Source organism: Oncorhynchus keta, chromosome 28 (genome assembly GCF_023373465.1).
Source record: "Oncorhynchus keta strain PuntledgeMale-10-30-2019 chromosome 28, Oket_V2, whole genome shotgun sequence".
Taxonomy (NCBI): Eukaryota; Metazoa; Chordata; class Actinopteri; order Salmoniformes; family Salmonidae; genus Oncorhynchus; species Oncorhynchus keta.
In genome coordinates, this window is record NC_068448.1 from 12,209,526 (window position 1) to 12,225,866 (window position 16,341).

Consider the following 16,341-nt stretch of genomic DNA (forward strand, 5'->3'; position numbering starts at 1 on the left):
TATACTGCCTTGCAGTGCAAGCTGTGCCTCTAGAGATTCTGGGTTCGAGTCCAGGCTCTGTCGCAGCTGGACGTTATTGGGAGGCCCATGGGGCGGTGCACAATTGGCCCAGCGTCGTCCAGGTTAGGGGAGGGTTTGGCCGGCAGGGATGTCCTTATCCCATCGCGCACTAGCAACTCCTGTGGCTGACCGGGTGCAGTGCACGCTGACACGGTCGCCAGATGCACAGTGTTTCTCCGACGCACTGGTGCGGCTGGCTTCCAGGTTAAGTGGGCATTGTGTCAAGAAGCAGTGCGGCTTGGTTGGGTTGTGTCTCAGAGGACACGCAGCTCTCGACCTTCGCTTCTCCCAAGTTCGTACGGGAGTTGCAGCAATGAGACAAGACTGTAACTACCAATTGGATACCACGAAATTGGGGAGAAAAACAGGTAAAAGTAACAAAAACACCATTTAAAAAAAGAATAACTAAGATACTCTACAAGTTTGCAATTCCTGCTGTGCAGGAAACTTGTCAGCAACAAAAGAGTGATCGAATTCTGTGTAACTGCTACTTCTACCTCTATAGCAATTACCATGCCAATACCCCAAGAGCCATTGCTGCAACAGGGCTATTGATCACTCAACCCTCTGCTGACAATATGTATTTTCCTCTCTCCCTTCTTCTGTCATTCTCACATCTTCTCTTTGTCCCTCTCTTCCTCCACCTCTCTCCCTACTCAGCTGAGAGTGTTTAAACTGGCCAAGTCATGGCCCACACTCAACATGCTGATTAAGATTATCGGTAACTCTGTGGGCGCCCTGGGAAACTTGACCCTCGTCTTAGCTCTCATCGTCTTCATCTTTGCCGTGGTCGGCATGCAGCTGTTCGGCAAGAACTACAAGGACTGTGTGTAAGATCGCCCTGACTGTGAGCTGCCCCGCTGGCACATGCACGACTTCTTCCACTCGTTCCTGATGGTGTTCCGGGTGCTGTGTGGGGAGTGGATCGAGACCATGTGGGACTGTATGGAGGTGGCTGGCCAGGGCATGTGTCTCATCGTCTTCATGATGGTCATGGTCATCGGGAACTTGGTGGTAAGTGTCCCCAGAGTGTATAGTTGGGATGGGGAATGTTAGTCTTCCCGACAGACGGTTCTCAAACCCCAGTCTCCATGGCGAGGGCAGTGACTGTAACCGCTGGCCCAAGAAACGTAAGTCTCTGGGGAGAGCAGTTTGCTGTCTTATGAACGCCATATTCGTTGCACCCCACCGAACAAGAGAGCGTGTCCAAGCTACACATACCAGGTCCCGTTTGTACACACATCTCTGTTGGCCATATCAGATCCACTCTCACGTCTGACCCAGTGTGTCTCCTCTCCTCCCTACAGGTGTTGAACCTTTTCCTTGCCTTGCTGCTGTCCTCGTTCAGCGCAGACAATTTAGCCGCAACAGATGATGACGGAGAAATGAACAACCTTCAGATCTCCGTCATCCGCATCAAGAAGGGCATCGCCTGGTTCAAGATCAAGCTGGCAGAGTTGGTGCTCAGCTTGACCAAGAAGCCGCCGGTGGAGGATGAACAGAAAACCGTAGACGACATGTACGACAAGAAACTGAACTGTATCGCCAACCAGAGTGGTGTGGATATCAACCGTGACCTGACTACACCAAGAATGGTAACGGCACGACTAGTGGTATGGGAAGCAGCTTCGGGAGGTACTTGATCGACGAGGACCACATGTCGTTCATCCACAACCCTAACCTGACCGTGTGCGTTCCTATCGCGGTCGGAGAGTCTGACTTCGAAAACCTCAACACCGAGGAATTCAGCAGCGAGTCGGAGAACGAGAACAGCAAAGATGTGAGTGAACAGATTTAGTTAGCCACATTTTGAGTGATAATGTAGTGTATATGTTGTCATGACAACATGACAAATCAACAGGGCTCTGATGTAAAGTAGTGCACTATAAGGAATAGTGTACTACTTTACAGTTTATCTCTTGTTAATTATGTTGTAGTAATATTTTGGTAATGTTGCAGGAGGTAATGTCGGGGTTACGTTAGATTAATGTTTTGGTAAGGTTTCAGGAGATAATGTTAGGGTTATGGTGTAGCAATGATGTGGTTATGTTGTAGTAATGTTGTGGTAATGTCACAGGATGTAATGCTGAGTTATGTTGTAGTAATGTTGCGGTAATGTTGTAGGAGGTAATGTTGGGGTTATGGTGTAGTGATGTTTTGGTAATGTTGCAGGAATTAATGTTGGGGTTATGGTGTAGTGATGTTTTGGTAATGTTGCTGGAGGTAATGTTGGGGTTATGGTGTAGGGATGTTTTGATAATGTTGCAGGAGTTCATGTTAGGTTATGTTGTAATAATGTTTTGGAATGATGTTGTATTTTTACACGGGGTAAGTAATGCTGTGGTTAATCTGTAGTTATGTTGTGGTAATGTTGTAATAATGTTGCAGTAATGTGGTCTGGGGATAATGTTGTAGTAGACAAATGTTGTAGTTATGTTGTAGTAATGTTTCAGTTTTGTTTGGTAGTTTTGTGATTATGTTTTAGTAATGTTGCGGTAATGTTGTGGTAATGGTGTAGTAATGTTGTGGAAGTGTTGTGGTAATGCTTTACTCCATGGTTGTTATTGTTGTTGTGGCCTCCTGGCTGTAAAGTATGGGTATGGTCACCAATGTAACAATAGTTTCATGTCCAAAGCTCTGATGTAATTCCATTACTCAATAGTATACACACTCATATACAGTTGAATTGGGAAGTTTACGTACACTTAGGTTGGAGTCATTAAAACTAGTTTTTCAACCACTCCACAAATTTCTTGTTAACAAACTATAGTTTTGGCAAGTCGGTTAGGACATCTACTTTGTGCATGACACAAGTCATTTTTCCAACAATTGTTTACAGACAGATTATTTCACTTATAATTCACCGTATCACAATTCCAGTGGGTCAGAAGTTTATATACACTTAGTTGACTGTGCCTTTAAACAGCTTGGAAAATTCCAGAAAATGATGTCAAGTCAATTGGAGGTGTACCTGTGGATGTATTTCAAGGCCTACCTTCAAACTCAGCACCTCTTTGGTTGACATCATGGGAAAATCTAAAGAAATCCGCCAAGACCTCTGTCTCTCCCTCTCTCTCTCTCTGTCTGTATATGTGTGTCTTTCTGTCTCTCCTCTCTCTCTCTGTCTGTATATGTGTGTCTTTCTGTCTCTCCCTCTCTCTCTGTGTCTGTCTGAATCTGTGTGTCTCTCTGTCTCTCCCTCTGTCTGTATATGTGTGTCTCTCTGTCTCTCCGTCTCTCCCCTCTCTCTGTGTCTGTCTGTATATGTGTCTCTCTGTCTCTCCTTCTCTCTCTGTGTCTGTCTGAATCTGTGTGTCTCTGTCTCTCTCTGCGTCTGTCTATATGTGTGTGTAGCTGGATGACACCAGCTCATCAGAGGGCAGCACCATAGACATCAAGCCTGATGTGGAGGTGGAGGCGGTGGTGGTGGAGGCTGAAGAAGTGTACTTAGACCCAGAAAACTGTTGGACACCTGGTAGGACTGCACCCTGTCCCTCCCTGCCTCTCCCTTCCCTGCCCCGCCCTGAACCACCACGGCCTGACGCTCCCGCCCTCTACTGCCCTCCCCCACATTTCCTTGCATGCCAGTTGCCCAATTTGTAATCCCTACAAGGTATTTAAATCACAAGCAAATGACTGAGGTATCGTATTATGTGTGCCTGTCCCCTTCTATACAGAGTGTATTATCAAGTATCCTTGCTGCGATGTGCCCATCACTCACGGGTGGGGAAAATATTGGTGGTTCCTGAGAAAGACATGCTATCTTATTGTGGAGCATAACTGGTTCGAAACCGTCATTATCTTTATGATCCTACTCAGTAGTGGGGCCCTGGTAAGTCACAGTGTGGAATGTTAACACACACACGCACACACGCACGCACGCACACACACGCACGCACGCACGCACACACACACACACACACACACACACACACAGCCACGACCAGTGTGTGAGTGGAGAAGGTTGTCTTTTAAGGGCTGTCTCTCTCTACCTAGAACAAGACATGGAGTGGTACAGTCACCAGGCCCAGTCTCTGAAGAGGGCTGGGGAGGGGCCAGGCAGGAGCATCACAGCCAGTCACTGTGCTAAGGAGGGTTGGGGGAGGGGCCAGGCAGGAGCATCACAGCCAGTCACTGTACTAAGGAGGGTTGGGGGAGGGGCCAGGCAGGAGCATCACAGCCAGTCACTGTGCTAAGGAGGGTTGGGGAGGGGCCAGGCAGGAGCATCACAGCCAGTCACTGTACTAAGGAGGGTTGGGGGAGGGGCCAGGCAGGAGCATCACAGCCAGTCACTGTACTAACGAGGGTTGGGGGAGGGGCCAGGCAGGAGCATCACAGCCTGTCACTGTACTAAGGAGGGTTGGGGGAGGGGCCAGGCAGGAGCATCACAGCCTGTCACTGTACTAAAGAGGGTTGGGGGAGGGGCCATATAGGAGCATCACAGCCAGTCACTGTACTAAGGAGGGTTGGGGGAGGGGCCAGGCAGGAGCATCACAGCCTGTCACTGTACTAAGGAGGGTTGGGGAGGGGCCAGGCAGGAGCATCACAGCCAGTCACTGTGCTAAGGAGGGTTGGGGGAGGGGCCAGGCAGGAGCATCACAGCCTGTCACTGTACTAAGGAGGGTTGGGGGAGGGGCCAGGCAGGAGCATCACAGCCAGTCACTGTAATAAGGAGGGTTGGGGGAGGGGCCAGGCAGGAGCATCACAGCCAGTCACTGTACTAAGGAGGGTTGGGGGAGGGGCCAGGCAGGAGCATCACAGCCTGTCACTGTACTAAGGAGGGTTGGGGGAGGGGCCAGGCAGGAGCATCACAGCCTGTCACTGTACTAAAGAGGGTTGGGGGAGGGGCCATATAGGAGCATCACAGCCAGTCACTGTACTAAGGAGGGTTGGGGGAGGGGCCAGGCAGGAGCATCACAGCCTGTCACTGTACTAAGGAGGGTTGGGGGAGGGGCCAGGCAGGAGCATCACAGCCAGTCACTGTGCTAAGGAGGGTTGGGGGAGGGGCCAGGCAGGAGCATCACAGCCTGTCACTGTACTAAGGAGGGTTGGGGGAGGGGCCAGGCAGGAGCATCACAGCCAGTCACTGTACTAAGGAGGGTTGGGGGAGGGGCCAGGCAGGAGCATCACAGCCAGTCACTGTACTAAGGAGGGTTGGGGGAGGGGCCAGGCAGGAGCATCACAGCCTGTCACTGTACTAAGGAGGGTTGGGGGAGGGGCCAGGCAGGAGCATCACAGCCAGTCACTGTACTAAGGAGGGTTGGGGGAGGGGCCAGGCAGGAGCATCACAGCCTGTCACTGTACTAAGGAGGGTTGGGGGAGGGGCCAGGCAGGAGCATCACAGCCAGTCACTGTACTAAGGAGGGTTGGGGGAGGGGCAAGGCAGGAGCATCACAGCCAGTCGCTGTATTAAAGAGGGCTGGGGGAGGGGCCATATAGGAGCATCACAGCCTGTCACTGTACTAAAGAGGGTTGGGGAGGGGCCATATAGGAGCATCACAGCCTGTCACTGTATTAAAGAGGGTTGGGGAGGGGCCAGGCAGGAGCATCACAGCCAGTCACTGTACTAAGGAGGGTTGGGGGAGGGGCCAGGCAGGAGCATCACAGCCAGTAACTGTACTAAGGAGGGTTGGGGGAGGGGCCAGGCAGGAGCATCACAGCCAGTCACTGTACTAAGGAGGGTTGGGGGAGGGGCCAGGCAGGAGCATCACAGCCTGTCACTGTACTAAAGAGGGTTGGGGGAGGGGCCAGGCAGGAGCATCACAGCCAGTCACTGTACTAAGGAGGGTTGGGGGAGGGGCCAGGCAGGAGCATCACAGCCAGTCACTGTACTAAGGAGGGTTGGGGGAGGGGCCAGGCAGGAGCATCACAGCCAGTCACTGTACTAAGGAGGGTTGGGGGAGGGGCCAGGCAGGAGCATCACAGCCAGTCACTGTACTAAGGAGGGTTGGGGGAGGGGCAAGGCAGGAGCATCACAGCCAGTCACTGTATTAAAGAGGGCTGGGGAGGGGCCATATAGGAGCATCACAGCCTGTCACTGTACTAAAGAGGGTTGGGGGAGGGGCCATATAGGAGCATCACAGCCTGTCACTGTATTAAAGAGGGTTGGGGGAGGGGCCAGGCAGGAGCATCACAGCCTGTCACTGTACTAAAGAGGGTTGGGGAGGGGCCAGATAGGAGCATCACAGCCAGTCACTATACTAAGGAGGGTTGGGGGAGGGGCCAGGCAGGAGCATCACAGCCAGTCACTGTACTAAGGAGGGTGGGGGAGGGGCCAGGCAGGAGCATCACAGCCAGACACTGTACTAAAGAGGGTTGGGGGATGGGCCAGGCAGGAGCATCACAGCCAGTCACTGTACAAAGGAGGGTTGGGGTAGGGGCAAGGCAGGAGCATCACAGCCAGTCACTGTACTAAGGAGGGTTGGGGGAGGGGCCAGACAGGAGCATCACAGCCAGTCACTGGACTAAAGAGGGTGGGGGAGGGGCCAGGCAGGAGCATCACAGCCAGTCACTGTACTAAAGATGGTTGGGGGAGGGGCCAGGCAGGAGCATCACAGCCAGTAACTGTACTAAGGAGGGTTGGGGAGGGGCCATATAGGAGCATCACAGCCTGTCACTGTACTAAAGAGGGTTGGGGGAGGGGCCATATAGGAGCTTCACAGCCTGTCACTGTACTAAAGAGGGTTGGGGGAGAGGCCATATAGGAGAATCACAGCCTGTCACTGTACTATAGAGGGTTGGGGGAGGGGCCATATAGGAGCATCACAGCCTGTCACTGTACTAAAGAGGGTTGGGGGAGGGGCCATATAGGAGAATCACAGCCTGTCACTGTACTAAAGAGGGTTGGGGGAGGGGCCATATAGGAGCATCACAGCCTGTCACTGTACTAAAGAGGGTTGGGGGAGGGGCCAGGCAGGAGCATCACAGCCAGTCACTGTACTAAGGAGGGTTGGGGTAGGGGCCAGGCAGGAGCATCACAGCCAGTCACTGTACTAAGGAGGGTTGGGGGAGGGGCAAGGCAGGAGCATCACAGCCAGTCACTGTATTAAAGAGGGCTGGGGAGGGGCCATATAGGAGCATCACAGCCTGTCACTGTATTAAAGAGGGTTGGGGGAGGGGCCAGGCAGGAGCATCACAGCCTGTCACTGTACTAAAGAGGGTTGGGGAGGGGCCAGATAGGAGCATCACAGCCAGTCACTATACTAAGGAGGGTTGGGGGAGGGGCCAGGCAGGAGCATCACAGCCAGTCACTGTACTAAGGAGGGTGGGGAGGGGCCAGGCAGGAGCATCACAGCCAGACACTGTACTAAAGAGGGTTGGGGGATGGGCCAGGCAGGAGCATCACAGCCAGTCACTGTACAAAGGAGGGTTGGGGGAGGGGCCAGGCAGGAGCATCACAGCCAGTCACTGGACTAAAGAGGGTGGGGGAGGGGCCAGGCAGGAGCATCACAGCCAGTCACTGTACTAAAGATGGTTGGGGAGGGGCCAGGCAGGAGCATCACAGCCAGTAACTGTACTAAGGAGGGTTGGGGGAGGAGCCATATAGGAGCATCACAGCCTGTCACTGTACTAAAGAGGGTTGGGGGAGGGGCCATATAGGAGCTTCACAGCCTGTCACTGTACTAAAGAGGGTTGGGGGAGGGGCCATATAGGAGAATCACAGCCTGTCACTGTACTATAGAGGGTTGGGGGAGGGGCCAGGCAGGAGCATCACAGCCAGTCACTGTACTAAGGAGGGTTGGGGTAGGGGCCAGGCAGGAGCATCACAGCCAGTCACTGTACTAAGGAGGGTTGGGGGAGGGGCAAGGCAGGAGCATCACAGCCAGTCACTGTATTAAAGAGGGCTGGGGGAGGGGCCATATAGGAGCATCACAGCCTGTCACTGTACTAAAGAGGGTTGGGGGAGGGGCCATATAGGAGCATCACAGCCTGTCACTGTATTAAAGAGGGTTGGGGGAGGGGCCAGGCAGGAGCATCACAGCCTGTCACTGTACTAAAGAGGGTTGGGGGAGGGGCCAGATAGGAGCATCACAGCCAGTCACTATACTAAGGAGGGTTGGGGGAGGGGCCAGGCAGGAGCATCACAGCTAGTCACTGTACTAAGGAGGGTGGGGGAGGGGCCAGGCAGGAGCATCACAGCCAGACACTGTACTAAAGAGGGTTGGGGGAGAGGCCATATAGGAGAATCACAGCCTGTCACTGTACTATAGAGGGTTGGGGGAGGGGCCATATAGGAGCATCACAGCCTGTCACTGTACTAAAGAGGGTTGGGGGAGGGGCCATATAGGAGAATCACAGCCTGTCACTGTACTAAAGAGGGTTGGGGAGGGGCCATATAGGAGCATCACAGCCTGTCACTGTACTAAAGAGGGTTGGGGGAGGGGCCAGGCAGGAGCATCACAGCCAGTCACTGTACTAAGGAGGGTTGGGGTAGGGGGCCAGGCAGGAGCATCACAGCCAGTCACTGTACTAAGGAGGGTTGGGGGAGGGGCAAGGCAGGAGCATCACAGCCAGTCACTGTATTAAAGAGGGCTGGGGGAGGGGCCATATAGGAGCATCACAGCCTGTCACTGTATTAAAGAGGGTTGGGGGAGGGGCCAGGCAGGAGCATCACAGCCTGTCACTGTACTAAAGAGGGTTGGGGGAGGGGCCAGATAGGAGCATCACAGCCAGTCACTATACTAAGGAGGGTTGGGGGAGGGGCCAGGCAGGAGCATCACAGCCAGTCACTGTACTAAGGAGGGTGGGGGAGGGGCCAGGCAGGAGCATCACAGCCAGACACTGTACTAAAGAGGGTTGGGGGATGGGCCAGGCAGGAGCATCACAGCCAGTCACTGTACAAAGGAGGGTTGGGGGAGGGGCCAGGCAGGAGCACCCCAGCCAGTCACTGGACTAAAGAGGGTGGGGGGAGGGGCCAGGCAGGAGCATCACAGCCAGTCACTGGACTAAAGAGGGTTGGGGGAGGGGCCAGGCAGGAGCATCACAGCCAGTAACTGTACTAAGGAGGGTTGGGGGAGGAGCCATATAGGAGCATCACAGCCTGTCACTGTACTAAAGAGGGTTGGGGGAGGGGCCATATAGGAGCTTCACAGCCTGTCACTGTACTAAAGAGGGTTGGGGGAGGGGCCATATAGGAGAATCACAGCCTGTCACTGTACTATAGAGGGTTGGGGGAGGGGCCAGGCAGGAGCATCACAGCCAGTCACTGTACTAAGGAGGGTTGGGGTAGGGGCCAGGCAGGAGCATCACAGCCAGTCACTGTACTAAGGAGGGTTGGGGGAGGGGCAAGGCAGGAGCATCACAGCCAGTCACTGTATTAAAGAGGGCTGGGGGAGGGGCCATATAGGAGCATCACAGCCTGTCACTGTACTAAAGAGGGTTGGGGGAGGGGCCATATAGGAGCATCACAGCCTGTCACTGTATTAAAGAGGGTTGGGGGAGGGGCCAGGCAGGAGCATCACAGCCTGTCACTGTACTAAAGAGGGTTGGGGGAGGGGCCAGATAGGAGCATCACAGCCAGTCACTATACTAAGGAGGGTTGGGGGAGGGGCCAGGCAGGAGCATCACAGCTAGTCACTGTACTAAGGAGGGTGGGGGAGGGGCCAGGCAGGAGCATCACAGCCAGACACTGTACTAAAGAGGGTTGGGGGATGGGCCAGGCAGGAGCATCACAGCCAGTCACTGTACAAAGGAGGGTTGGGGGAGGGGCAAGGCAGGAGCATCACAGCCAGTCACTGTACTAAAGATGGTTGGGGAGGGGCCAGGCAGGAGCATCACAGCCAGTAACTGTACTAAGGAGGGTTGGGGAGGGGCCATATAGGAGCATCACAGCCTGTCACTGTACTAAAGAGGGTTGGGGGAGGGGCCATATAGGAGAATCACAGCCTGTCACTGTACTAAAGAGGGTTGGGGGAGGGGCCATATAGGAGCTTCACAGCCTGTCACTGTACTAAAGAGGGTTGGGGGAGGGGCCAGGCAGGAGCATCACAGCCAGTCACTGTACTAAGGAGGGTTGGGGGAGGGGCCAGGCAGGAGCATCACAGCCAGTCACTGTACTAAGGAGGGTTGGGGGAGGGGCAAGGCAGGAGCATCACAGCCAGTCACTGTATTAAAGAGGGCTGGGGAGGGGCCAGGCAGGAGCATCACAGCCTGTCACTGTACTAAGGAGGGTTGGGGGAGGGGCCAGGCAGGAGCATCACAGCCAGTCACTGTACTAAGGAGGGTTGGGGGAGGGGCAAGGCAGGAGCATCACAGCCAGTCGCTGTATTAAAGAGGGCTGGGGGAGGGGCCATATAGGAGCATCACAGCCTGTCACTGTACTAAAGAGGGTTGGGGAGGGGCCATATAGGAGCATCACAGCCTGTCACTGTATTAAAGAGGGTTGGGGGAGGGGCCAGGCAGGAGCATCACAGCCAGTCACTGTACTAAGGAGGGTTGGGGGAGGGGCCAGGCAGGAGCATCACAGCCAGTAACTGTACTAAGGAGGGTTGGGGGAGGGGCCAGGCAGGAGCATCACAGCCAGTCACTGTACTAAGGAGGGTTGGGGAGGGGCCAGGCAGGAGCATCACAGCCTGTCACTGTACTAAAGAGGGTTGGGGGAGGGGCCAGGCAGGAGCATCACAGCCAGTCACTGTACTAAGGAGGGTTGGGGGAGGGGCCAGGCAGGAGCATCACAGCCAGTCACTGTACTAAGGAGGGTTGGGGGAGGGGCAAGGCAGGAGCATCACAGCCAGTCACTGTACTAAGGAGGGTTGGGGGAGGGGCCAGGCAGGAGCATCACAGCCAGTCACTGTACTAAGGAGGGTTGGGGGAGGGGCAAGGCAGGAGCATCACAGCCAGTCACTGTATTAAAGAGGGCTGGGGAGGGGCCATATAGGAGCATCACAGCCTGTCACTGTACTAAAGAGGGTTGGGGGAGGGGCCATATAGGAGCATCACAGCCTGTCACTGTATTAAAGAGGGTTGGGGAGGGGCCAGGCAGGAGCATCACAGCCTGTCACTGTACTAAAGAGGGTTGGGGGAGGGGCCAGATAGGAGCATCACAGCCAGTCACTATACTAAGGAGGGTTGGGGGAGGGGCCAGGCAGGAGCATCACAGCCAGTCACTGTACTAAGGAGGGTGGGGGAGGGGCCAGGCAGGAGCATCACAGCCAGACACTGTACTAAAGAGGGTTGGGGGATGGGCCAGGCAGGAGCATCACAGCCAGTCACTGTACAAAGGAGGGTTGGGGTAGGGGCAAGGCAGGAGCATCACAGCCAGTCACTGTACTAAGGAGGGTTGGGGGAGGGGCCAGACAGGAGCATCACAGCCAGTCACTGGACTAAAGAGGGTGGGGGAGGGGCCAGGCAGGAGCATCACAGCCAGTCACTGTACTAAAGATGGTTGGGGAGGGGCCAGGCAGGAGCATCACAGCCAGTAACTGTACTAAGGAGGGTTGGGGGAGGGGCCATATAGGAGCATCACAGCCTGTCACTGTACTAAAGAGGGTTGGGGGAGGGGCCATATAGGAGCTTCACAGCCTGTCACTGTACTAAAGAGGGTTGGGGGAGAGGCCATATAGGAGAATCACAGCCTGTCACTGTACTATAGAGGGTTGGGGGAGGGGCCATATAGGAGCATCACAGCCTGTCACTGTACTAAAGAGGGTTGGGGGAGGGGCCATATAGGAGAATCACAGCCTGTCACTGTACTAAAGAGGGTTGGGGGAGGGGCCATATAGGAGCATCACAGCCTGTCACTGTACTAAAGAGGGTTGGGGGAGGGGCCAGGCAGGAGCATCACAGCCAGTCACTGTACTAAGGAGGGTTGGGGTAGGGGCCAGGCAGGAGCATCACAGCCAGTCACTGTACTAAGGAGGGTTGGGGGAGGGGCAAGGCAGGAGCATCACAGCCAGTCACTGTATTAAAGAGGGCTGGGGAGGGGCCATATAGGAGCATCACAGCCTGTCACTGTATTAAAGAGGGTTGGGGGAGGGGCCAGGCAGGAGCATCACAGCCTGTCACTGTACTAAAGAGGGTTGGGGGAGGGGCCAGATAGGAGCATCACAGCCAGTCACTATACTAAGGAGGGTTGGGGGAGGGGCCAGGCAGGAGCATCACAGCCAGTCACTGTACTAAGGAGGGTGGGGGAGGGGCCAGGCAGGAGCATCACAGCCAGACACTGTACTAAAGAGGGTTGGGGGATGGGCCAGGCAGGAGCATCACAGCCAGTCACTGTACAAAGGAGGGTTGGGGGAGGGGCCAGGCAGGAGCATCACAGCCAGTCACTGGACTAAAGAGGGTGGGGGAGGGGCCAGGCAGGAGCATCACAGCCAGTCACTGTACTAAAGATGGTTGGGGGAGGGGCCAGGCAGGAGCATCACAGCCAGTAACTGTACTAAGGAGGGTTGGGGGAGGAGCCATATAGGAGCATCACAGCCTGTCACTGTACTAAAGAGGGTTGGGGGAGGGGCCATATAGGAGCTTCACAGCCTGTCACTGTACTAAAGAGGGTTGGGGAGGGGCCATATAGGAGAATCACAGCCTGTCACTGTACTATAGAGGGTTGGGGGAGGGGCCAGGCAGGAGCATCACAGCCAGTCACTGTACTAAGGAGGGTTGGGGTAGGGGCCAGGCAGGAGCATCACAGCCAGTCACTGTACTAAGGAGGGTTGGGGGAGGGGCAAGGCAGGAGCATCACAGCCAGTCACTGTATTAAAGAGGGCTGGGGGAGGGGCCATATAGGAGCATCACAGCCTGTCACTGTACTAAAGAGGGTTGGGGGAGGGGCCATATAGGAGCATCACAGCCTGTCACTGTATTAAAGAGGGTTGGGGGAGGGGCCAGGCAGGAGCATCACAGCCTGTCACTGTACTAAAGAGGGTTGGGGGAGGGGCCAGATAGGAGCATCACAGCCAGTCACTATACTAAGGAGGGTTGGGGGAGGGGCCAGGCAGGAGCATCACAGCTAGTCACTGTACTAAGGAGGGTGGGGGAGGGGCCAGGCAGGAGCATCACAGCCAGACACTGTACTAAAGAGGGTTGGGGGATGGGCCAGGCAGGAGCATCACAGCCAGTCACTGTACAAAGGAGGGTTGGGGGAGGGGCAAGGCAGGAGCATCACAGCCAGTCACTGTACTAAAGATGGTTGGGGGAGGGGCCAGGCAGGAGCATCACAGCCAGTAACTGTACTAAGGAGGGTTGGGGAGGGGCCATATAGGAGCATCACAGCCTGTCACTGTACTAAAGAGGGTTGGGGGAGGGGCCATATAGGAGAATCACAGCCTGTCACTGTACTAAAGAGGGTTGGGGGAGGGGCCATATAGGAGCTTCACAGCCTGTCACTGTACTAAAGAGGGTTGGGGGAGGGGCCAGGCAGGAGCATCACAGCCAGTCACTGTACTAAGGAGGGTTGGGGGAGGGGCCAGGCAGGAGCATCACAGCCAGTCACTGTACTAAGGAGGGTTGGGGGAGGGGCAAGGCAGGAGCATCACAGCCAGTCACTGTATTAAAGAGGGCTGGGGGAGGGGCCATATAGGAGCATCACAGCCTGTCACTGTACTAAAGAGGGTTGGGGGAGGGGCCATATAGGAGCATCACAGCCTGTCACTGTATTAAAGAGGGTTGGGGGAGGGGCCAGGCAGGAGCATCACAGCCTGTCACTGTACTAAAGAGGGTTGGGGGAGGGGCCAGATAGGAGCATCACAGCCAGTCACTATACTAAGGAGGGTTGGGGGAGGGGCCAGGCAGGAGCATCACAGCTAGTCACTGTACTAAGGAGGGTGGGGGAGGGGCCAGGCAGGAGCATCACAGCCAGACACTGTACTAAAGAGGGTTGGGGGATGGGCCAGGCAGGAGCATCACAGCCAGTCACTGTACAAAGGAGGGTTGGGGGAGGGGCAAGGCAGGAGCATCATAGCCAGTCACTGTACTAAGGAGGGTTGGGGGAGGGGCCAGGCAGGAGCATCACAGCCAGTCACTGGACTAAAGAGGGTGGGGGAGGGGCCAGGCAGGAGCATCACAGCCAGTCACTGTACTAAAGATGGTTGGGGGAGGGGCCAGGCAGGAGCATCACAGCCAGTAACTGTACTAAGGAGGGTTGGGGGAGGGGCCATATAGGAGCATCACAGCCTGTCACTGTACTAAAGAGGGTTGGGGGAGGGGCCATATAGGAGAATCAGAGCCTGTCACTGTACTAAAGAGGGTTGGGGGAGGGGCCATATAGGAGCATCACAGCCTGTCACTGTACTAAAGAGGGTTGGGGGAGGGGCCATATAGGAGAATCACAGCCTGTCACTGTACTAAAGAGGGTTGGGGGAGGGGCCATATAGGAGCATCACAGCCTGTCACTGTACTAAAGAGGGTTGGGGGAGTGGCCATATAGGAGAATCACAGCCTGTCACTGTACTAAACAGGGTTGGGGGAGGGGCCATATAGGAGAATCACAGCCTGTCACTGTACTAAAGAGGGTTGGGGGAGGGGCCATATAGGAGCATCACAGCCTGTCACTGTACTAAAGAGGGTTGGGGGAGGGGCCAGGCAGGAGCATCAAAGGCAGTCCATTGCCTTTTTGGTCAAAAGTAGTGCACTTCATACGGAATATGGTGACATTTGAGACACTTGAGCTTGACTCTCTGTGATTAATCAACTGTACCATTCACCAGAGAGGGGATCTAATAGACTGCACCATTTAGCTGATAAGATAGGGGAATCTATTTCTGTTGTCCTCAGACTTGAAGTCAAATGAGCAGGGAGGGAATAGTGCAATCAATGCTCCATGCTTTTAATTAACAATGTTCGTTTTCAGTAATGATTTAGCAACAGTACCGTTGTTGTATACATTTCCAATACTTTTAATGTAAATCGTCTGTTGACTTTATTGTGTGTCTTACCCTCAACGTTTGTTGATGTATTCATTGTTGTACTTACATGGCTGAGGCAACTCTAGGCTATGTATTTTAGATTTCTCAAATAAAATCAATCAATCAAACAATTATTCACTGAGCATGTTATCCCCCCCAGCTAGAGCTAACCATGTGTGCTTCCCCACACCAGGCTTTTGAGGATGTGTACATTCAGCAGAGGAAGACCATCAGGACCATCTTGGAATACGCCGACAGTGTGTTCACCTACATCTTCATCCTGGAGATGCTGCTCAAGTGGGTCGCTTACGGATTCCACAAGTACTTCACCAACGCCTGGTGCTGGCTTGACTTCTTCATCGTCGATGTAAGTAGCGTTTCCTGACTCTTTACGGTAGATTTGGTAGACATTTTTGGAAGCCAGGATAGGAAGCTAGGACCATAGAAATAGAATTCCTAGAATGGGTATTTGTCCTTATTCAAGTCAATTATATTTACATATTGTACTGTGTACAGTCTGTATAAAGCACATAAACACTGCCTGCCATGTAGAGATAAGGTGATAAAACACACATGTTGATGTAAAACAGGCCCTGTATAGTCTATATAACACACTATAGGGCGTAAGGTGGGCTTTCAGTCACACAGTGTCACATTATTGTTTCTAGAGGTATTCTGTACAGTGATCCCTAACATAGGCTATAGACTGACATAGTGTGGTAGGGTTGGGAGGAGAGGATAGATAGAATACGATATGAACAGTATTATACAATGTTATTATTCATGTTATGCAATGGGTGAGAGGACATATGATATTCACATTAACAGAAAGTGTAGGATACATCAATCCTACAATATCCATATCTCAAGAGAACATTGAAATGTATACTAGAACCATATTGTAGTCCATCCATTTGTAGGGGACCTATGTCTCTCACCTCTTGCATCTCCATGAAGCAATGTCTCTCTCACTTTCTCTCTTTCTCTCTTTCTCTCTCTTTTCTCTCTCTCTCTCTCTCTCTCTCTCTCTCTCTCTCTCTCTCTCTCTCTCTCTCTCTCTCTCTCTCTTCTCTCTCTCTTTATCTCTCTCTGTGTTCACTTGGTTTGTTGTCAATCTGAGATGCTTGAATATGAAAAGCAATTTTCTGTTTGTGAGTTTGGATATTATGTGCCTTCTTTTGCAACAAAGTCAGGAATTGTGCACTCTGTTACCCATCATGTGAAAATAGAAAACAATGATATTGTTTTACGACATAACAACAATTCAAATTGGATTACATTGAGATTGGAATGCCTTGCTGTCAGCAGCACAAATTAGAATCGGCCAATCAATAACCAAGATTATTGATCGGCATATTCAAGCCATGCTCGGCAACAAAGGGGTATGTGCTTCTATTGTCTCCGGCCTGTCTCCGGCCTGTCTCCGACCTGTCCGACCTGT

General features: G+C 53.6%; 1 protein-coding gene across 7 annotated transcripts in view; it reads left to right on the forward strand.

Moving 5' to 3' along the window:
- LOC118372332 (sodium channel protein type 8 subunit alpha-like) overlaps positions 1–16,341 on the forward strand; it is a 202,394-nt gene that overhangs the window by 29,420 nt on the left and 156,633 nt on the right. The window lies entirely within an intron of this gene.